The sequence below is a fragment of the Henckelia pumila genome, chromosome 3, assembly GCF_033568475.1.
Source record: "Henckelia pumila isolate YLH828 chromosome 3, ASM3356847v2, whole genome shotgun sequence".
Classification (NCBI taxonomy): Eukaryota; Viridiplantae; Streptophyta; class Magnoliopsida; order Lamiales; family Gesneriaceae; genus Henckelia; species Henckelia pumila.
This window is the reverse complement of record NC_133122.1, coordinates 183878594-183903444: the sequence shown is the minus strand read 5'-3', so window position 1 is coordinate 183903444 and position 24851 is coordinate 183878594. Positions and strand designations below refer to the sequence as shown.

Genomic DNA, 24851 nt, shown 5'->3' with positions numbered 1-24851 from the left:
GGCTGCGTTTGAGTTATTAAAATGGGCACAACAGGACGCCCAATTCAATAATTTGTACATACTTATAGTCTATAAACATTAATATAATATGAAATAACCAATGGCGGAGCCAGAATTTCAGCTCCACCCGAGCTAAAATTTTTTATCGAGAAATCAAAAAATCATTGAAGCTGAAAACACCGATTTTTGTAGAAAAAATAGTAAAAATTTTTATTAAAAAAACTAGAAAAAATCGCATCAAAATTAGTTACAAAAATATTAAATATTTCTCAGCGTATATACAAATTTCAAAATTTTTTGGTCGATATATACTTTATAAAATTGGGAGCATTATAATGTCAGAGAAATTAATAAGATGAATAGTGAAGAATATGACACTAACACAATAATAGATTCGAAAAAAAACCCATTTTTTGTTTTTTTTGGACTAGTTTTGAGAACTAAAAGGTGAACTAATTTATTTTTTTAATTGGACTACCTGGTCTAATATAACAATAGCCCTAAAAATAACACTTAAAATTTTTTTTTCAAATTTTTGGTAAGTCTTCTTCACATCCTTCAGGGAAGACTCATTTCTTTGCTGTACAAATTTCTGCTCCTGAATCAATATAAGCTGCAAATTATTCAGCCTTATATTGTTCGTACAACATCCCAATTGAAATTTATATAGAGAAAGGGCTTGTTGTCATGTTACTTGAAGGGATTACTGAATGGTCCTGCCATTTTCAGTAAACTGCTTTGTAATTCTGTAATCCGTTTAAGAGTATTTTGCTTTAGTGTTTCTAAGGCCTCAGTAGATAGAGTATGGTTTCACTTTTCTACTTCTTCAATGCGTCTTAGTAAATCATGTTAATGATTTACTAACTTCAATAGGTGCATTCTTTCTCTGTTTTTTAACAGAGTTTTCGAATCTAATTTAGGGGTTATCTCTTATCCATTTCTTTTGGTTTTCCATCTCGTAGAATTCTTATTGAATTCTCCAAGTTTTTTCTTTTGCCATAAACTCTATTCCTCTTTCAAGGCGTTTTCATGGTTTATGATCTTTCAGGAATTCTAAGCCAAGAATTAGTTGATCCATTTCTTTTCCCGGGATTCCTGAAATTTGAGCTTCCAATTCACCAACATTTATTAATCCTTGGTAAGTTCCTTTAACCTGCTGTTCTAAATAGTAAATCGAATTACAAGGAAATTGGTTCCTATGACTTATAATTTCGAATACTATTTTGACTTTTTTCCATTCTTCTGGAGATCTAAGTTTTCCTATTATAGAAAACTCTTTTTCTTCTGGTGAAATTTCTTGAATAAGAGATTTTTTCCACCTTCGACTTGTCATACGGTCACCTTGGAAAGATAACATTCGGGGTTCTATTTTAAGATATTTGTATAGAACCGGTTTATCTTGTATTTGAATGTCTGTTTCCTGAATTAAAGGAAACTCGATTCTTTCCAGGTATATTGCTTGAGCAACTTTCCCAAAGATCTCTGGAATTTCAATAAACTCATTTCTAATGAATAATTCAGAATGGTGAGTATTAGAAAGAGTATATGAAATTTGATATGTAATATAATATGGCCTATTACATTCCTTCGTTAGTCTTTTTTCCTTGAAGTTTTGATGCAACGTCAAGGCTCGACTAAAGTCTCTGTCAGCTAAATTGTAGGATATTCTCGGATAAATAACTCTTACAATTTTTTCTGGACATAGATTTCCTGAGATAGTACCCAGAACATCATCTTGGATATTCCTCATTCTTTTATCACATACTACGATATCTATGGGTGAATCTATTCCCTCTTTAAAGGTTGCCTTGATCATTATTTGGATTGCTCCAATATGAATCCAAGACATCGTTCTTGCTACCTCACCTTTCATCTTTTGCAATTTCTCTCTTACTTCTTCAAAAGGAATTAACTGCATCTTTATTTGATTACTCGTTAACTCCATAGGGATTGCCATTTCCCTTCTGGATACTTTGTAAATAAAATGATGTCTTTTTTGTCTAAGCCCTAGGTTTCCTAAGACTCTTTCTACTTGTCCTGCCGAAAATCCTTAGTACTTCTGTAATGTTGGATTTTCTCTCATAATACTTTGGACCATATTATGAGATATCATGGTTTGACTAAAAAACCCAGCCAAACTCTCATGTGTTTCATGTAGAAACACATCTTCTTTATTCTGATTCTGATTCTGATTCATCATCAGATTTTTCTTGGCTAAACAATATCTCTTTTTCGTATATTCTTTCATCTGAGGGGATATCCTCAAATTGATATACTTGGACTAGATCTTGAAAGAAGACCGCATCATCCATATCCGGTGTTGCTTCAAAGAGTTTAACTCCTTTTTTTCTCGTTTTCTGGACAGTTTGTAGATATATGTCCTCTTGCTCCACATGTCCAACAGTTGCAATCATTGAAAGTTTCACTTGCTCTTGTATGAGTTCTTCTTAAAGTTCTTCAAGATGGTGTTCTTCCCCTGCTTTGCGATGAACTTGTTGCTGGAGATGTTCTTGTAGGTCCACTTCTTTTTCCTGATCTATAAGATCTGGATTTTTGTTTGGACCAAAATATTCTTGGTTTCCAAGAACTTCTCATTCTTTTATTGTAGAGATAATTTCTGAATTTCTTCCTCTTGACTCCCCGTGATTTATTCCCAATAACCGCAGGGAGATTATTTTCTCTATAATATAGATGAGTATGCTTATTAATACCCCTTATCTTTTTGTAGTTCTTTTGTAATGCTGCCATATGGCACCATTATGCCAATTTTCCTTTAAGAAAAGAAGCTCTTCTTGCCAATTTATCTGGATTACCTAAAACGTATTCTTTTATCAGCATTTCTCTCCAGGGACTTGACATCTTTGCAAAAAATAGCTGCATAGCTATATTTTCTTTGACTCCCAAATTCCATCTGTATTTAGTGAATAATATGATGTATACATCAACTAAACAGATATCGTGCAACTCGAGACTATACAGAGCTTGAGTATATCTTCTTTTATTCTCTGTATCTTGATTATTGAAATAATCCATTCCTATAAATTGTGCTTTAAATAGGGTGGTCATTCTTCCTCCAATTTCGCTTAGATATTCTCCTGCTAAGACTGATTTTTTAGTCTCTGGCATAGTAATTTCCCAAGCTATCTTAACAGATCCCATTAGACTCATTTCTAGAAGCTTGATAAATCCTTTTTTATTGAGATCTAAAGTACCTGCTGCTATTCTCATAGCTGACGTCCAATCATCTATGAGATCTTTTCTATTTTTGAAGTCCAGAACATCAAGGTTTAACATAATCCCATAAGAATGTATCAGATCTAAAACAGTTTTTCCATAGAGAGTTTGATGTAGTGGTATCTTACTCCTTCTTGACCTAGTTCCTGCTGGATGTGAATTTTTTCCAACCTGAAACTCACTATATGGTTCCTTTTGTTTTAACTACATATCTTGGAGGATTTCCTATAGGTTGTTCACCCTCAGGGGAATTCATTTTCAGATCTACTACTTTAAGATTCGAAAATGAATCTGCAAGATCTTGTAGATCCTCAAGATTTAATCTTTCTAAAGTAGTCATCAGATAATGTTTTTCTCTAATACCGTTTTTATGAGATTAATCATCATTTCTTCATCAGTTAAAGGTTTTTGTACCGTTTTGGTTTTACCTTTCTGATGTAACAAAAGTTCGGTACCAAACGAGAGTGGTAACCTTCCTTATGTGCTACCTTTTCTAGAACTAGAGGTGTGTTCTAGATTTATGATTTTAGTTTGAAGATCCTTTAGAGTTTCAAAAATTTCTTCTTGTTTCTTAAGAATTTCTTCAATCTGCTGAGGTATTTCATACAGCTGATTACTGTAATATTGTATCGTTTTTTGAATTTCTCTAAGATCTCCGGAGAGTTTAGAGGAATCTGGTGTAATCTCTAGAAATTGAGAATTAGAAATCATATTTCTTAATTTCTTCAGAGAGTATAAAAAACCTAAGTCTTTTTAAGTTCTGTTGTAAAAAATCTATTTTGAATAGATTCACTTGTTTATGGGATTTCATATAAATGAAATTCTTCTGGTTCAAACTCTCATTTGAATCCATGGTTTGTTGAAAATCTCTTCCTCAACAAAGAAAAATTCGATTTAATGAATAATATAAAGTTTGAATAAAATTACCTAGGCTCTGATATCATTTTTGAGCCAAAGGGAAATTTTAATACAAAATATTAATATAAGGGTAGTATAGGAAATTTTTAGTTTGGAGAACATATCAAGAAAAATTTTTATTAAAAGAGGGGCGTAATTGGGAATGAAAAAAGTGTTAGTATATTTTTGATTAATGTAGGAAACTTTAGGGACATATTCATTAATTACCCCTAAAAATAAATTAGTCCAAACCAGAACAATCCAATCTCAAAACCAAAGGCGGCCCTGGGGAGGGCTACTTGGGCTCTTGCCTAGGGCCCCAAAAAATTGTAAAAAATTAGGGGCCCAAAATTTCTAAACACATTTATTCTAATAAATACTAAGCCTAAAATGTAAACCCATTATATTATATCTTAAGCCTTAATATATTATCCAATCCCGATCTTTCTTCTCATTCTCAACAATCGGTGCGTGAAATTGAACTGAAGAGAAACTCTTAACCCTTAGTCCCTTATGGTCATTTCTCAACAATCTCAGTGCGTGAAGACTGAAGAGAATTTCTTTAAGACTTTAACGTTTGGCGCCTATGGGCCTAGGTATGTACTAATTAATGTAGTTTTTGTCCCTTAATTTCTTTGATAAGTGATTATTTTTTCAAAACAATATGCACCTGGTTACATTAAGAAAGACAATTAGATAGATCATTGTCAAAGAAAAATGTTTTTATCTTTAAATTTCAAGTAATAAATTGGTGTACTAAACAATCAAAATTGTGTTAGAATATAGGAAAAAGAAAGAACAATTTGCTAGGGATGACAATATAGCGGGGGCGTGGTCAGGTAGTCTTTCCCATCTCGATCCCCGAAAGCAAAACCTCATCTTCATCCTCATCCCCACCTCAATCTCCATTTTTATAAATCAGATATTCTCCATCCCACGGATATATGATATATAAAATATTTTTACGTACAAAAAGTTTGATTAAAAAAATTAAATATAGAAATAATAATAATATTTGTGTTAGCCCATAAAATAAAATATTATACGAATTCGAGTTTCCTGGCCAGTTCCTAAACACCGTGCAGCCCAAGTGGTTCGGCCCACCAAAAATGAAGCCCAAAAGACGAAAATCCATCGGCAAGAGATGAAGTGGAAGTTATATTTAAAAGGGATGACCAAGTCAGAAACCATTTGAAGAGAACGTGGTCCATTTTTTAGAGATAGTGGGGTGTAAGTTATGGAATTGAGAACAAAGAGCCATCGAAAGGGAAGAGCAGACAGACATCATCTCAACATCAAACATAGCTCTCAAAAGCTCTATATTTTCAGCAATCTTTCTAAAAAATTTCGTACCTTCATCTTGTCATTTTCTAGACATTTTAGCTTACATATTTAGCTTCTTTTTGCTGGGTTTCTCGAACTATTACAGCACTTTCTTTTGTGATTAGTGTGGCAAACACTTGTCATTTTAAATTTTCAGTAGCAAAGAATCAATATTCGGTTGCTATTAATAATTCTTCTTTTACTTTATTTTAGTTCTTTAGCGTTTTACCCGTGAACTTGAGACCGACGACAAAACCGAGACTCATTTTCGCTTGGTGTTAGCAGTTATATTTTTATTTTCATTTTTTATTTTTCAATTGGCACTCACGTGCCTAAAACACCTGCAATCAACCCGCTCAAGCCAATTTTTGTGTGCAAACATATTTTTGGCACGCCCAGTGAGACCGTTATGGCGCCGAAGAACTGTAGAGATCAAGAGAAAGGTGATGACAAGGCATTACAAGGAGATGGTGCTGTGGGTTCTGTTTCACGAGTCGCTGATGCAAAAATAATGCACATTGAGGGTTAAAATGTTGAAAACATTCACCAAACTAATGATGATGGAAGGCCTAGCAGAATTCCAGAAGCGTTGTTGGTTCCTGCTGAGCAGTTTGATTCCGTAATATCGAAAAAAATTGAAGATATGGATATAGTGGTCTCAAGCACCATGGAACGTCTGGAAGAGGCTCATAGGTTGGTGATTTCGGCCATGGGTTTTATGCGAGGCGAGATGAGTAAGATTAAGTGAAACGACCAAATTTTCTAAAATAACATATGCGAATTTTTTTTTTTATATCCTAAGTAAAATAAATGTACATACATGCCCATACATATATGCACAACAATAAACATATTTAAAAATAACTTAAATAAAATGCAACATTTTATACTTAAATATCTGAGTCAAACTTAAATAAAATACTGTCAAAACAATTAACTTAAAAGTTTGCATGCAATAAATTACTTAATAAAAATGGTATTAAAATTTGCCACTGAAAAGACTTAAAAGAAATAAATAAATAACAGAGTTTAAAAATTTTTAAAAATATTCACAATGACTCAAACGACGGCTGCGGGGTATCACTGCCTGTTTGCTCATACGTCCTCGCCGCCGGTAGGTACTACATCTTCCTCTACGTACTCACCTGCATCATATAAGTGTAGTGAGCCTAGAGGCCCAACATGCTAACATAACAAGGATTTAAAATAATTTAAATCACTGAAGTACTAATACATAACATATACATGAATGAGCATGCTTAAAAATCGTGAATCATAACTTAAAATCTTGCTTAAACTTGATCTTAAATATAATCATATAATACATACAAAAACATTGTTGAGCATAACATTTTTCTAACATCGCATGGTCATATCCATAGTGTAACCTTAAACTTAAATGGTTCGACTGATCAGTCTCTTAAAACCAACGTACGCGGCGGTGATGAATCACCTCTTGCTGGTAGTAAACTACCCTTAAATTGACAGTAAACTGCCCTTAACATGTGGGGGCTTGCCCCCTTAAATTGTCACACTACTTCAACTTCCAACATAAAATTATTTTCTTGCTCAACCTTAAACATTAAATCATGCCATAAAATTATTTCATAAATGAATGTACTTAAATAAAAATGTGTGTCCTTAATATATATTTAATTTAATTTTTATACTAACATATAAATACTAAAATAACTTTCATGCATAAAATAATTAAATATATAATTAGGGCACATGCAATTTCTCATAGTTTGTACTGAACTGCTGGCCCTAACACTCAAGCACATTTTCTTAAATTCTGGCCCATTAACATACTTAAGTCCATTAACACATTTTTAAGCCCAATAAATCAATTAAAGCCCATTAGCACATACTTGGCCCAATAACAACTTAATCTGGCCCAATGGGCCCAAAAGCCCAAAGACTGGCCCAATAACTTCCATGGGCTCCCAAGCCCATAAAAATTATCGGGCTAACTTAATTAAATTTAATTAAGCCCAAAAATGATTAAATTTAATCCAAAATAATTAAATGGAGCCCAATTAACTTTTGGGATTTAATTAGACCCTTTTAACATTTAATTAAACTTAAAACTTTAAAATAAAAATATCCGAGCCCGACTAACTTGACCCGGACCACCAAACCCGACCCGGACCCATCACTGAAACCCTAACCCGAACCCTACCTCCATTTTCCTGCGGCCGCCCCTAGCCGGAGCTCTGCCGCCCAAACGTGGCCCACGTCTGGGTGGTCCTAACCTGACCAAGGCCCCGACCCCATGCAGCCCACGCACAGAGCACCGAACCCCCTTCCATCAAACCCTAAACCTGTGCCCCCAAGCCCGCTCCTGCACCAGCACCTACCTGGGCTCGTTTGGCTCGAACCACTCGAGCCACTCGAGTCCAGACCACCCTCACACGACTTAGGGACCCTTGGCCAGCAGCTGGACGAACCATGGATGAAGAAAACGTGAGCATGATCAAGCAACATACATGAACAAGATACAAGCGTCAATACCGATTCCTTTTCTAAAAATTCTTGAAGAATTTCGATGCACACACAACACACACATATAACACTGATATGGTACGAGAAAGGAGAAAGAAAACATGCCTAGCATCGAAGATTGAAGAGAAATAGGCGTAGATGATGATTCCGGGATGACGGGATGATGATCAACCACCTTGGAAGCTTAAACTCGATCTCCTATGGAGTTTTCTGGCTGGCACGATGAAGGAGGTGAAGAACAAGGGAGGGGGTGGCGGCTGAAGGCTTGAAGACGTGGGTTTGGGTAGATTTAGGGTGTAATTTAATTAAAACAAGGTTTTGGATAATTAAAATATTAATAAGGGTTTTAAATATAAAATATATAACTTAAAAACTCTAAATAATAACTAAAAATCTGATAACTAATTTAAAATCCCAAAATATAAATTTTAGGGAATTTTAAAGGTAATTAAAAGTCAATATTTTGGGCTAACTTTGGATAAAAAGGACTCCTAAAATTATATAAAATCAAATACTAAAAATTTTGAGAAAATAAAACTCAAAATAATATTTTTGGGCTCTAAAAAGACTCATAAAAATAATTTGGGTAGAAAGTTGTCATCTCGTCCGTCCACGGTCCCGTCTACGCGATAAAATAACTAAATTTCCATAAATCATGAAAAATCTCTAATTATGGGTTAAATGCTTAAAAAAAATAAAATAACTTAAAACATGCACGAATAATTTTACATAATTATTTAACCCATAATCTAAAATTCTAAATAAATAAAATCTCTAATTATGCATGCGAATTTACGTACTAAAATACTGGGTGCTACATTAAGTCTAGTGGGGAATCTGTTCCTAAGGTTACTGTCACACAGGAACCAACAGTTAATCCAAACAAAATGGTTGAAGAGAGCCATAAACCAAATGAAGGTGGTGGTTCAAATGGAGGGTCTCCGGAAGGTGATTTTCGCCGCCCTGGAAACTCTGGTTTTGTTCATCAAAATGAAAGGTATACTCCTCCTCATCGATGGGAAGAAGAACAGTGGGGTAGGGTTCCTCCAAATCCACAAACCAGTGGAAAAGGACCTGTCATTCAGAGCTTTGCAGTCACAAATCCAGGCTCTCAGCCTGGATTGTATGAGGAACCATTTGTTCGACCTTATCCCATGATGACTGCTCGAGGGGCAAATACTTATTCTCACCCTTTGAATGGGCCAGCACCAATGGATCAGGATACATTGAGGGAAATGGTGCAGGATTTATATGGACCTGGGATTAGGCCAATGGTTAGGCCAGAGTTCCACAAGCCTTATCCAGAGATCATTGACATTAATAATCCTTATCCCAAAGGTTTCAAGGTACCTGATTTTACATTGTTCTCAGGGGATGATGATCAATCTTCTACAGAACACATAGCACATTTCAACATTCGATGTGGTATGTTGGCTAACTATGAAAATTTCCCATTCTTTAAAATGAGGTTGTTCTCGAATACTCTTACTGGAACAGCTTTTACGTGGTACACTCAATTGCCAAGGAACACTATTTTTACTTGGTATGAGTTAGAAAAGTTGTTTCATACTCAGTTCTACCGAACGGAACCAGAGACTATTATTGCTGATCTATCCCGATTAACTCAAAAATATGGAGAAACAACATGGTTGTTCATTGAACGATTCAAGAAATTAAAAAGCCATTGTAAGGTGTTCCTTCCAGAACCTGAATTCGTCAAATTGGCTCAAAGAGGATTAGAATTTGAGTTGAGGAAGAAGTTTCAGGGAACTGAATTCCGCGATTTCTATGAAATGGCCGCGAAAGTGGCTGAGTACGAAGAGCTCCTGCAGGAAGAGTCTCGAAGAAGAAAACTACTGTTGGTTCTTATTATCAAGACATGGAGGATGTTGAATTGTCAGAGGTAGGTAAATTAGGATCCTTTGTATGCCCGTCTTTAAAGCACAAGGCAGGAGAACCAATAAAATCAAGTTCCTCAATGATGCAAGGTCAGAATGACGTACAATACACATTTGATGTGTCAAAAACAGAGGAGATCTTTGATTTCCTGGTCAAGGAAAATTTTATCACCTTTCCAACAGATCATCGTATCCCAACGAAAGAGGAATTGAAAGGAAAAGAATACTATAAGTATCATAATTCTTTTAATCATATCACAAATGCTTGTTGGGCTCTCAGGAACATTGTTCAGGACAAGATTACAAAGGGAATACTGAAGTTCCCTGATAAGAAAGACACCATGTTGATAGACGAAGATCTTTTTCCTCCAGTGGCTCAAGTGAACGTCAGTACTCCGGATCTAAGAAACATCATCAACCAAAAAAGGGAGTTCCGACGAGACAAGGAGATGCATATGAGGAAACCAGTGAAGCAAGGTTGGGTTCCCAAAGATATGCTGTTTGAGGTCAGAAAAGAGAATTACAAAGATAAGACCAATTGGTGTAGAAATAATGACGGGATTCAGGAACATAGAGAAAGAACCATGGCTAATGGGCCAAGGAATTCTTTTGATAGTTCCAGACAAACATGCTCTGGGGGCAACGAGTGGGTTCCACAACAGATAAGAGTACATCATCAAACCAATAGACCATTGTCCACGAAAGTGAACCATGGTCAAGGAACTCAAGATTTGCAAAAGGATAAACTGAGGTTTTTTGTTCAACCGAATGTGCAACCTGAAGGACAATGACAGTTATTACGTCATAAAAAAATTTCCCTTGCCGCTTACAAGAACTCAAAAAAGAAGGCTTTTACGAGAGAAGGCAAGGGCACGCCGAGCTGGAGAAGGACCATCTATAACAAATAAAAGTAAATTTGGTAGAAAAGCAACAGAAGACAAAGAATTTGAGGATGATGATTTGTTGTCTGATGAGGAACCAAATATCAAGAAACAAGTTGGTTTCCAAGTTGGCGAATTCACCATATCGGTGGATTGCGCCACTGGATCTGTGATTTTGCCTAATATGTTTAAGTCCAGGGAAAAGCCTGCTGATCGAGTGGACTTAATGCAGGACGAGGTTTCTAAAGAACCATGTCATGGTGTCACTATAGAAGAAGAACCACATAAACCAAAGAGAGTGGTTATTGAGAAGCCTGCTATTGAGATGACCAAGCATATCAGACCTTTGTATATCAAGGCCCATGTGAATGGTCACCCAATATCAAGGGTTTTAATTGATAATGGTTCTGCAGTAAATATCTTACCATTAAGGGTGTTCAGGAACCTTGGAAAAGAGGAAACTGATCTCATCCCTACAGAAGTTTCTGAATAGCATTCACTGGCGAAGCCACTAAGACTATTGGAGTATTCCCTGCAGAGGTTTTGGTGGGAAGTAAAACATCGATTTCAGCATTCTTTGTGGTAAATTCTTCTGCCAATTTCCAGGCTTTGTTAGGCCGAGATTGGATCCATGCAAATCATTGCATACCTTCATCAATGCATCAGTTCCTGATGTTTTGGATTGGAGATGATGTGGAGATTGTGCAAGCAGATTCACAACCTTTCTAGGCAAGTTCCAGCGTGGTTGAATCCAGGTATTACAATGGTGATTTTGGACCGATTAAGTTCTATGGAAAGAACAAAATTGGCCAACCTAAATCCGTGTATATGGAGACACTGAAAACCAATGAAATGTTTAATAGAATTCTCAAGACCACGGTCATTGCGCCTCCTAGGCCGATGATCCAGCCACTTATTGAAGGTGTTGATGATTGAGTTCCATCAAGTGAAACTAGAGGCAGCTGCAACCTCCATCAAGAAAGCCCAAGTGCAGCAAACAATTGACTTGATACGAGATAGTTTATTATGGGAAGTGAATGGGTCAGAGATTATTTTTGAAGAAGAACTTGATTCTTTTGAGGAATTACAGCTGGAAGATCTCGCATATGCACCATCACAGTTAGAGGATCACCAAACTCAGGTTTAAGATCCTTTAGAGGAAATGAACTTGGGAGATTTGGATAATCCAAAACATGTGTATATTAATGTGTTGCTCATGGATGAATTGAAGATCATGATGAAGGAGTTATTGACAGAATTTAAAGATTGTTTTGCTTTGAGTTATGAAGACATGCCTGGGTTGGATCGGCACTTGTAGAACATCGTCTTCCTATCAAAGACGATTTCAAGCCATACAAACAACCATCAAGGCTAATTTCTAAAGAAGTGGAAGCAAAGGTAAATGATGAAATAGAGAAATTGTTGAAAGCAGGGTTCATTAGACCAATCAGATATGCGGAATGACTTTCAAATGTAGTTCCTGTAATTAAAAGAAATGGGAAGTTGAGAGTTTGTTTTGATTTCAGGGATCTTAATAGAGCCACTCCAAAAGATGTATATGTGATGCCAATAACCGATATGCTCATTGACGCAGTAGCCAACAATGAATTGTTGTCTTTTATGAATGGTTATTCTGGGTATAACCAAATAAAAATTGATGAAAGAGATACCTCAAAGACTGCCTTTAGGTGTCCAGGTGCTATTGGAAATTTTGAATGGCTTGTGATGCCATTCGGATTAAAGAACGATGGTGCAACTTACCAAAGGGAAATGAATGCAATCTTTCATGATATGATTAACCACTTCATTGAAGTGTATATCGATGATATTGTGGTGAAGTCAAGAAAAGCAGAAGATCATGTGGAACATTTGAGAAAGCGTTTTTAACGGATGCGGAAACATAATCTAAAGTTAAATCCAATGAAATGTGCCTTTGGAGTTAAAGCTGGGAACTTCCTGGGGTTTTTGGTGCACCAGCGTGGTGTTAAATTGGATCAAAACAAGTCCAAAGCCATTTTAGAGGCTAGACCACCAAAGAGTAGAAAGGAACTACAGAGGTTCTGGGCTAGGTAAATTACTTAAAAAGATTCATTTCGAACCTGGCAGGTAAAACTAAAGAGTTCTTTTAGCTATTGAAGCTCAAGGAAACTGACGAATTCATGTGGGAGGCTCACCACCAAGAAGCTTTTGAGAGAATAAAGGAGTATTTATCCAAACCACAAATATTGATGCCTCCAAGGTATGGAGTTCCTTTGAAATTATATATTGCTGCCGCTCTGGAATCAATAGGATGGTTACTAGCCCAAAACAATGAAGAAAATTAGGAGCAGATTATATATTATTTAAATCGTTCACTCCATGAGGTGGAATGTAAATATTCTGCTATTGAAAAATTGTGTTTGACTCTATTTTATACATGTACTAAATTGAGGCATTATTTAATCCAGTCAACTGTATTTGTTGTGTTGAAAAGTGATTTAGTCAAATACATGCTTAGTAGACCGGTGTTATCAGGTAGAATTGGTAAATGGTCATTAGCATTAACAGAGTTTACATTGATTTACTATTCTCAAAAGTCCATAAAGGGACAGGCTATCACAGATTTCTTAGCTCACCATCCAGGTTTTGATGAGTCAATACCAGAGGAGGTGGAAATCCCTGTGTATGGGATCGAAGAACCACTATGGACATAGAAATTTGATGGATCTAGCACTGAGGGAACTGCAGGTGCATACATAGTAATTATATCTCCAACCGGAGTAAAAACAGTCTTGTCCTTTAATCTGGATTTTCCTTGCACTAACAATCAAGCCGAATATGAAGCATTAGTAATTGGTTTGGAGGTGCTCTGTAGCGACCCTACCCGGATCTACTACCTAATCAGAGTTAAGAGCATAATTAAACATGCATTAAATAAATCGCTGCGAAAGACTTAAATAAAAACAGACCGGCAGAATACAACCGATTAAATAAATTCGATTTATACAACCAAATCGAATAAATAGCCTAAAGGTAAAACCTACAGCTAATCCTGCTGTCTTCACTGGTCACTGGATACTCCAAGCTCCTGGTGCTCAATCCTGCACCTACACCTGCCCCGTCGAATGGGGTGTCCAGATACACAGAAAAGACTGGACGTGAGCTCTAAACTCAATACGAAAGCACTGGGTAAAACATACAAATATGATGCATGCAAATGATAGGGTATCCATATCTAGGATAACTGTATATAACTGCTCAGTAATGGCGCCTAGGACATGAGTGGTACAACCCGGGGAGCAAACCCTGCGTACACTGCTCATTCCTATAGGACGTAGACTGTGTCCCCAGATGCTAACTACCCATGACCCGTCAGTCACTGGGCACTAGACATCAACTGTCCAGACAGGGCTGAGCAGCCCTACATGGCTCATCTCACAAGATGGACAAGCACAATATGATATGCACATGCTGCATAATAATATGACACACAAATGCAACATATAAGCATGAAAAATCCGCTGGCTTTCTCAGTCTGTACTTACGTACCTTACTACAGGCAGTTCCTAGCAGTCCCACTCTAGGTTCCAAGCCTATAACAGCTCTACAATTCAAATACCCATGCATCAATAATTAAGCTCTAAAAGCCTTAACTAAGCTATTGCATACTCCTAAATAATTTAAGGAGACCATAGCTATACCTACGTCCGTCGTCAGCCCGTTGATGACAATTGCCTCAAAACTAGGCCACAGCTCCGCCTCGACGCCTGGATCTCTATGCCACTTTCGGATTCCCAATAGGATGCCTAGAACTTCCTAGATCTGAGTTACAAGGCTTAGGAATCAGAGAGAAGAGAGGGAAAGGTGCACTTGAAAATGAAATCTCGACCCTCTATTTATAGACGGAGTTCGGAGCCTCCGAACTCGGTTCGGAATGTTCGAACACGATCGAAACCTCCGATCCCATCTTCGGAGCATCCGATCGCCCAATATTACATCAGCCATGATGTCACCTTGCTGATGTAAGCGATGATGTGTGCCCTGGTCCCGATCGGAACGTCCGATCTTACCGATGGAGCTTTCGATCCACTTCGGAGCCTTCGATCCTGAGTTCGGGTCCTCCGATCCAGTTCGAAGCCTCCTGACTTGGTTCGGAGCTTCCGAACCCTCCGAATCCTCGGAACCTTCCCGGCTATTTTAGAGTGTCCTGAATCCATTTCTGGACTCCGTTAACCCATTTGAAATTTTCTTAATCATGTTTTACTTAATCTAAACATGATTACACGATTAATATACTCATTAATCGCTAATTTTGGATACGTGTCACTACATTCTCCCCCCCTTAAAAGATTTCGTCCTCGAAATCTAAGGTAAAACCTCGAGAACGTACAAGAAACCCTTGCTCGAGTGTCTGGCCGAAATATCCTTCGACACACTCAGACTCCCTTCGAATTCTCTGCAAGCTTCATTAATGCTGAACCGCATTAACATTTTCCCAGCTGAAAATTACTGCGCTACTGGTCGACAATCGAACTTCCCTTGTGCCAGCGTATCGTAACACTGATACATCTTTCACTCGGACCACGATCTTCCTGACCATGAAGGATACAAACACCCATTTGATCAAGATCATCATCTCAAGTAAAATCTTATACTGACGAAGACCAAGTCATAACCTGACTGGTTTACGACATTCATCGAATTACTTATCGAATCTAACCATCTAATGGTTTCAAAATTTCTCGGTGCTCAACACCTCTAGTTAGGAAAACACTAATCCCAATATTGTGCTGACACATTCTAACATGAATCTCGCTTTAAGATACTCCAGTTGACTCAAGTCTATACTTCAACGTAACTGCTCACAATGTTCCCTAGACTGGTTACCCTCCCCACTCTCTCTGAAGCACAACCGGCTTCCCAAGAAATACTGGGAACTTAAACCATCGTGTCTAGTACATTCTGCTGTCCACGTTTCTTAGTATAACCTCAACACTTTGCCCTGATGATAACTATCATCACTTGCAATTCATGACGCTACGTCATCTCCTAGCCATTGGCCTGCGAAATCACGCATACATTGCAATAGAAGTCATTACACCTCTGATGATCTGCATCATCTCAACCATAGGTTATTCACCCATGAATCACAATCGTTGGACATTCTCCTGATAGTTATACATACTCGCAATCACTGTGCTCATCAAGACTAAGGCAAGCTCCAACAAATATGCTCGACTGGGACATTCCACAGTGCACAGACATATGGAAACGCTTCCTATTCCGTCTCGAAACTCGACAGTCATTGCACCTGGTATAACTCAACTCAGAGTCCCTGATAATACCATCAGCTCATACCAATCTCCCAAGGTTGAACATACTGATCCTGGAAATAAATCCCAACGGATTCTCAATAGTCAAATCACTCCCTTGCCGAACGCATCAGTCTCAGCACTAAACGATCTAATTCGTCGATTCCCTAGTCGATCTTGGAAAATATTTGTGCTCGAAGTAACTTGCCACACAATGCGTCTCTGATTGTCATTTATTGCTACAACGCAATATCTTTGACAAACAGTCTGCATAGATGTGACTCACTGACTCGAAAGAACAAACTCGATCCGTCACGATCTTGCGAAATCTTCGACCCCAAAGGCAAAACTCGTTGGCTACTAAGTCTATCCTTGACTATCTCAGTCACGTATCGCACATCACTCGCTGGAATATTAGTGACACAACCTGCTGGATCTCGAGAATTAGATCCCAGCTAATGTCACACAGATCAGACAACTGATGTTTAATGTCCATTAGCATTTCCAACTACTCGTCAGATCCAACCACAACGGTACACATAGATGCTCTCACTTAACCGAAATGTCCGGTCAACAATCTTTACTATTGTTGTTCAATGGAAAACTCTCACATGAAACAACAACATGATCCTTTCCTGACCTATTGCTATCACTAAGCAATTGATTGGACCAATGTCAGCTTCCTTCTTAACAAGAATGCACTATACTGGAAACTACCAACTCCCTTGCTTGTCTCCACTGTCAAGTTAGCACCTAACTTGATCATACAAGTCCACTTGCAATCGTTCCCGATTACAGCAATCCCAGAAGATTCATCTCTGTCGATCATTGAGACTAAATAACTCAAATCTCCGATTTTTCTGAGATGGTATTCAGTACTCATCCCATAAGCACTACTCGACAAAATACTATCCCAAGTATTTCTTAATTGCTACATCCTGATCAACCCTGATTGGCTCAACCAATCGAATTCATCGATCTACTTAAGCTCGCACACATCTGGTCAGACGATCACTGATCATTCAACCTGCATGGCTCGGTCAATAACTATGACTCAGCTGCCACAAAGAACTATTTCCAAACGGTGTCAGATCACAGTACATAAGTAGTTTACTTGGCACAAGCCCTGCGCCTTTTCAGCACTACTAACCGCTGCTTCATATTCTGAACTTAATCATCCTAACTCTGACAGAGTTAGCCAATAACCACTAGTAGTCACTAGCACAGATCCCGTGTTCATCCAATGTCAGCTTCCTTCTTAACAAGAATGCACTATACTGGAAACTACCAACTCCCTTGCTTGTCTCCACTGTCAAGTTAGCACCTAACTTGATCATACAAGTCCACTTGCAATCGTTCCCGATTACAGCAATCCCAGAAGATTCATCTCTGTCGATCATTGAGACTAAATAACTCAAATCTCCGATTTTTCTGAGATGGTATTCAGTACTCATCCCATAAGCACTACTCGACAAAATACTATCCCAAGTATTTCTTAATTGCTACATCCTGATCAACCCTGATTGGCTCAACCAATCGAATTCATCGATCTACTTAAGCTCGCACACATCTGGTCAGACGATCACTGATCATTCAACCTGCATGGCTCGGTCAATAACTATGACTCAGCTGCCACAAAGAACTATTTCCAAACGGTGTCAGATCACAGTACATAAGTAGTTTACTTGGCACAAGCCCTGCGCCTTTTCAGCACTACTAACCGCTGCTTCATATTCTGAACTTAATCATCCTAACTCTGACAGAGTTAGCCAATAACCACTAGTAGTCACTAGCACAGATCCCGTGCCACCTTAGCACTACTAATCGATGTTTTGTTCATCCAAGGCAAACATTAAGATACTAATCCCATTTCCATCCCATGGAAAATCCTACGCTCAATCTCTGAAAATATCAGACAGTACTTAGCGCAACCACTGGACTCACTATCCTCACCTCGTTCATTTAGAATGAACACCACGGCTCGTCAAGTCCAAGAAGAATAACTAAAGAATCCCAAAGATTTCCACAATCTTCGAACACTCTCCTGATCATATCCCTCGTTTAGACTGTACAACAATTTAAGATTAAGGTAGCTTATCTCAATAACCCACCTGGACAACCACCAAGGTTTCACGGTCATAGGCCATGCTTCCCTCACATCTTAAATAGTCATATACAATCCTTAGGGTCTGATACAACCCCATTACTGATGAAGGACTAACATCGCTGGAAGTACTCACCTCCGAGTCAACGTCTCAGATAGTCTTCACTCTCCCCTCCTGAATAAGTCTCATATCAGGAGAATCCAATCATATTTCTAATATGATACTAGTCAGATGATATCCCAATCATCATGGTGTAGTCCTCGTATTCGAGTCAAAATCTTTAAAACAGCATCCCATCCAAGGAAGTTCTAACCACAACTTTGATGACAACCCCTAGTCATCGTTGGTAGAAATCCGTCCACCTACTAGATCCACACGTCTAGCAGTAACTTTAAAGCTTAATACCTATCTACTCAATGTACACACTCGTCAAGGAAATCCCTCCATGACTGGTTCCTACAGCAGAATACTCAAACTATATCTCTGGCACACCAGACGATATCAAACCATCGATATCAAACCTGATATCTAATCCAAGGTCATACCCTATCGTGACTGTCACCAAATCCCTAGACTGAACAGCCTTCCCACCGCAAATCCTGAAGCACGAAAGCTCCTAGGTAAAGCTGGCATAGGGTCGCGCCCCATCACGTCTAGTCCTGGTCATAGTCCACAACTCTCGGCATATACTGGACCTGGTATCCCAATGAAAACCCATCATCACAAGCCTCAACCTAACAAAGGTCAGACAGCCTACTATTCTAAGGAAACAATCTAGAACAAAGCCCAAATGTTCTAAACCGAATAATACCCTTAATGCCTCTAGATGAGTCCACTCATCGCTGGCACTAACTTAGTCCACTGACTAACTAGGTCAATCCTAGGAAAATGCCTAGACTAACCACAAGTCAAACAGTCACAGTCGGCCCACTCAAATCCCATGAGCTGCAATAGTTGAACATTAATCAACTAAAACAATGCCAATCCTAGCAAAATCACTTGCAATCATCCACGAATTGCTGGGTAAATAAAACATGTATCACTTATTTTAAGTTATGTACAATTCTCTTTATTACAATCTCATGTAATACATACAGCATTCAAAATACAATGAAATGTACAATCGAACTTGAAATGATACAACCAAAGTATGATGATTCATTACAACTGAAATACTGTTTACAACTACATCAATACAGTATTTAAATCATCGTACTAATCTTCGTTTCTTGAGCATGAAGCTTCTAATCGACACACGCATCGATACAAGCATACTCCCGACCAAGTCTCTCTACATGTCCTCCTACAAAGAACTCCGGAAAAATGGCTCGTGATAGCTAACCAGCTATGCTCTGCGTCAGTGCATGTCAGTCGACCCCTTCTGCTCACGATCTACCATCAGCGTTCTTCTTGCATTCATATCATGCTTTTGAACATGAAGTTTTCCGTGTGCCTATCGAAAGCATCGATATCAGCATACCGGCAAAACCATGTACTGCATGAGGTTAAAGACCTTACGCTCGAAACCTGTCATGCTTTAGGCACTCGAGGCATTCTCTGGTGAAGGTCTATCTGACAATCTCTCCAACTACTAGTGGAGAATCTTCAGAGTAGTGTCATCATGGTAATGACTGTACAGATGCAAGCATCAAGTAAGTCCCCCCCAATCCTCTGCCACTGCCTCTGGCATCCGGTACTCGATCCAAAACTAGGATCCACATGAGTAAAAGTCTTGAAAACTCGGACACGATCCATCACTCCTGTCCGTACTTGCTGGAATCCCATAAGCCAAATCTTCAGAAATCCTGCCGATGATGATAGTCTCTGGGCAAACTAATTGCCGCATCATCACTTCTTCCAAGGTCTCATCCATCCTATAAGGATAACCCAAATTCTCATTACTATATCCCTAGTCTCTTGCATGCATATGCTCTGATACCAATAAATGTAGCGACCCTACCCGGATCCACTAACTAATCAGAGTTAAGAGCATAATTAAACATGCATTAAATAAATCGCTGCGGAAGACTTAAATAAAAACAGACCGGCAAAATACAACCGGTTAAATAAATTCGATTTATACAACCAAATCGAATAAATAGCCTAAAGTAAAACCTACAGCTAATCCTGCTGTCTTCACTAGTCACTGGTTACTCCAAGCTCCTGGTGCTCAATCCTGCACCTACACCTGCCCCGTCGAATGGGGTGTCTAGATACATAGAAAAGACTGGACGTGAGCTCTAAGCTCAATATGAAAGCACTGGGTAAAACATACAAATATGATGCATGCAAATGATAGGGTATCCATATCTAGGATAACTGTATATAACTGCTCAGTAATGGCGCCTAGGACATGAGTGGTACAACCCGGGGAGCAAACCATGCGTACACTGCTCATTCCTATAGGATATGGACTGTGTCCCCAGATGCTAACTACCCATGACCCGTCAGTCACTGGGCACTAGACATCAACCGTCCAGACAGGGCTGAGCGGCCCTACATGGCTCATCTCACAAGATGGACAGGCACAATATGATATGCACATGCTGCATAATAATATGACACACAAATGCAACATATAAGCATGCAAAACCCGCTGGCTATCTCAGTCTATACTTACGTACCTTACTACAGGCAGTTCCTAGCAGTCCCACTCTAGGTTCGAAGCCTATAACAGCTCTACAATGCAAATACCCATGCATCAATAATTACGCTCTAAAAGCCTTAACTAAGCTATTGCATACTCCTAAATAATTTAAGGAGACCATAGCTATACCTGCGTCCGTCGTCAGCCCATTGATGACAATTGCCTCAAAACTAGGCCACAGCTCCGCCTCGACGCCTGGATCGCTATGCCACTTCCGGATTCCCAATAGGATGCCTAGAACTCCCTAGATCTGAGTTAGAAGGCTTAGGAATCAGAGAGAAGAGAGGGAAAGGTGCACATGAAAATGAAATCTCGGCCCCCTATTTATAGACGGAGTTCGGAGCCTACGAACCCGGTTCGGAATGTCCGAACACGATCGGAACCTCCGATCCTATCTTCGGAGCATCCGATCGCCCAATATTACGTCAGCCATGACGTTACCTTGCTGACGTGTGCCCTGGTCCCGATCGGAACGTCCGATCTTACCGACGGAGCTTCCGATCCACTTCAGAGCCTCCGATCCTGAGTTTGGGTCCTCCGATACAGTTCGGAGCCTCCTGGCTTGGTTCGGAGCTTCCGAACCCTCTGGATCCTCGGGACTTTCCCGGCTATTTTAGAGTGTGCTGAATCCATTTCTGGACTCCGTTAACCCATTTGGAATTTCTTTAATCATGTTTTACTTAATCTAAACATGATTACACGATTAATATACTCATTAATTGCTAATTCTTGATACGGGTCACTACATGCTCAAAGATTTGCAAGTAGCCGGAGAGTATAAATGTACGAGTCTATCATTGATCCCCTATTTTGCAGCCGCTTCCCAGCTGGCTGATGATTTTGAGGAGATAAATTTTCAATATGTACCAAGACAGCAAAATTGGGAGGCTAATGAACTAGCGCAAATTGCTTTGGGGTTGAGATTGTCTGAGAAACTCACTCATAGATTGGTGTTAATTCAGAAAATGAATCATCCCTCCATCATACAAAGGGGATTACAAATTGATACTTTTAATGTGGATGTTAATTTGGCAGGTGATTGGAGAGAGGAACTAAAAGAAGCTTTACAGTTCCCCGAGAAACCAATTCCTTACAATTTGAGGATGAAAGTCCTTAACTATATATTGGTGGAAGATGATTTGTATAGGAAATGAATGGATGGTTTGTTTTTGCAATGCATTGGGTTTCCTGAGGCAATGAAAGTCATGAAACAGGTTCATGAAGGAGTATGCGGTGCACATCAATCAGGAATTAAGATGAGATGGCTCGTGAGGAGGCATGGATATTATTGGCCATCAATGTTGAGGGATTGCATTAGATACTCTAAAAATGTCAACCTTGCCAAAGACATGGCAATATCCAACGGGTTTCTGCTGATGAAATGTATGCTATTATAAAACCATGGCCATTTTGGGGTTGGGCTATGGATTTGATCGGAAAAATTTACGCATCTTCATCTAAAGGCCATAATTTCATTATTGTGTCTACCGACTTCTTTACCAAATGGGAGGAGGCCATACCATTGAAAAAGGTGGAACAAAAGGATGTGATCGATTTTATCAAGGAGTATATCATGCACCGATTTGGTATACCAAAATCTATTATTACAGATCAAAGAACCATGTTTGTAGGGTCGGAAGTGAAAGATTTTGCAGCAGATTATGACATTAAGCTACATTTCTCTTCGCCGTATTACCCTCAGGCCAATGGGCAAGAAGAAGCTTCTAATAAAGTGCTGATTCAAATCTTTCAAAAAATGATGGAAGACAATCCAAGAGATTGGCCTAGGCTATTATCCGAAACATTATGGGCATACAGAACATCAAAGAGAACCGAAACCGGGGTGAGTCCTTTTGCATTGGCCTATGGGCATGAAGCTGTGTTGCCTATGGAAATCATGGTTCCGTCATTACGAATAGCTATGCAAAATCATTTGATTCCGGAAACATACAGTGAAGCCATGATCACAGAGTTAGAGGATCTCGGTGATACACAAATGCAAGCTCTCAATAGCCTCATTCTCCAAAAAGAAAAGGTGGCTCGGATTTACAATAAACAAGTTAGAAAGAAGTCGTTCCATGAAGGAGACCTGGTTTGGAAAGTCATACTACCTGTGGGATTTAAGGACAGAGAATTGGGAAAATGGTCTCCAAATTGGGAAGGACCATTTAAAGTTCATCGAGTTTTGGATGGGAATGCCTATTGGCTAGCCAGTGTAGAAGGGGAACCTCACAAATGATGCATCAATGGCAGATATTTTAAGCAATACGTTCCTAGTATGCGAGAGGAATATGCTCTCTAATTAATGTAGAATGGCTGTAAATGCCACAGTTGTAATTATCAAACTAAATTATGGTCGAGTGTTTGTAAATAAATAAAACAGTTGAGAATTTGCAGGAATGATTTCATGAAGTAACCAATGATAAATGGTCAATCAGACCATTAGTTTAAAACAGAGAAGAAACCTAAATGTTCAAAAGCAGGCGTTCGAAAAGGTTCTAACAACAAAAAAGAAATATTGTTTTCTTCATGAAACAGTGAAATTAACCTAGTGCGGCTGCCAATTCTTCCCACTTCTGCTTACATTCTAGCTGTGTGGACATGGATTCATTCAGAATTGTGTTCCATCCTTGATACTCAGATTTTTGATTCACCAATTGAATCCCAGTGTCACTAATCTCCTGGTCAGCCGAAAGTATTTGTGCTTTAAGAGATTCACCTTCCTCAAGTAGTTGTACTCTATTGGCTTCACAGGTAGCCAATTATTACTTCAAATGCGATATTTTTTCTTCCACAGTGTCAAAAGTTTGACCCACTTTAATCAGCTTGTTGAATTACTCTCTCTCACTCTCTTGAGATTATCCCAAGTTTCTTTAGAGGCCCTGAAAGTCTCCATTCAGACCGTGAACTTTTGTTCACAGCATCTCGGGCCTGTGAAAGGATAGAAGGTAGAGAATGAGAAGTCATACCTAGTGGGGATTAGGAGAACCTCTGGGAACTCTGAAGTAAGTGAAAAGCTGTCAGAAGTTCTTGATATTGCTGCTCTGTTAATGTGAATAAATCCTGAGTGATTAAAGACTTGATGGTGGTCATAGCGTGGTTGACGGACTCTATGCTGGGATATGGTGAAACTTCTGGAATGGGTTCACTTTTGACGTCTTGCAAAAAACTGAAATATAAGTCCATCGTGACTGAAGGAAGAGTTCACATTTGAATCCGTCGAGAGGAGTGATCCAGCAAAAGGTACCAGGAGATAGTGAAATAATAAAAATAGGTACAAGAATATAGTCATAAACAAAGTGTTACCTCGACAGAAGTTGATGCGGTGACTATGTTGGAAACTTGTGCAACATGGGGAGCATGAACGAGAATACTTAGTTTGGGAAGAGGAGCTTTTGAAGATATACCCGTGATGATTTGCGCCGCAATGATGTTCTCAGCAACATCAGCAGGCGTTGGGTGCTTGTTTGGAGGCGCTGCATCTTTCAATGACATAGAACTCATTGGTTGAATTTGAAACGACCCCTTCTTAACTTTTAAATTAAACTAAATAAAATACGGGTTTTCAAAAAATTTTGGCATGACCTCTCTTTTTATAATACAACCCACCTGTCAGAGACAGCAGTAAAAAAAAATAAAATAAAACAACCAATAATACTAAATAATTCAGACCGAGAAACGAACGAAGACCTGAGAAGAAGATACGACAATTCAACCATCAAAATAATTAACACTTTGATATTTCCATGCCCAAAGACAAACAATGAATCTTTACATTTACATTAATTCAAGAAACATAATAAAAGACTATGAAATGTTAAAATAAACTTTTGCGGAAGACTAGCATAGGTCGGAGGGAATGTTTCATGCCCGCATCGCAGTCCGCTTGATAGTCTTGCCCCTCAATCTCTATGAAATACTCCTCACCAGAAAACAATAAGTGTAGTGAATCTAAAAGACTCAGCAAGAATATTGTTGTGGGGGGGGGGGGGGGGGGGATAACGAGTACTACGTAAATGCAAGCACGCGCAGATTAAAAATAGCTGATACTGAAAATACCTTTGTTTTAG

General features: G+C 38.7%; 2 long non-coding RNA genes across 2 annotated transcripts; both read right to left on the bottom strand.

Annotated features, from left to right (window-relative positions):
• Positions 1-6418: 6418 nt before the first annotated feature.
• On the bottom strand, positions 6419-24440 carry LOC140891500 (uncharacterized). Its single transcript, XR_012152527.1, has 3 exons — positions 24088-24440; positions 23751-23950; positions 6419-6599 (listed from the first exon to the last, which is right to left on the bottom strand). It is a non-coding gene; the product is annotated as an uncharacterized lncRNA (long non-coding RNA).
• Positions 13335-20999, bottom strand: LOC140891502 (uncharacterized). Its single transcript, XR_012152528.1, has 3 exons — positions 20911-20999; positions 14267-14321; positions 13335-13830 (listed from the first exon to the last, which is right to left on the bottom strand). It is a non-coding gene; the product is annotated as an uncharacterized lncRNA (long non-coding RNA).
• Positions 24441-24851: the final 411 nt, after the last annotated feature.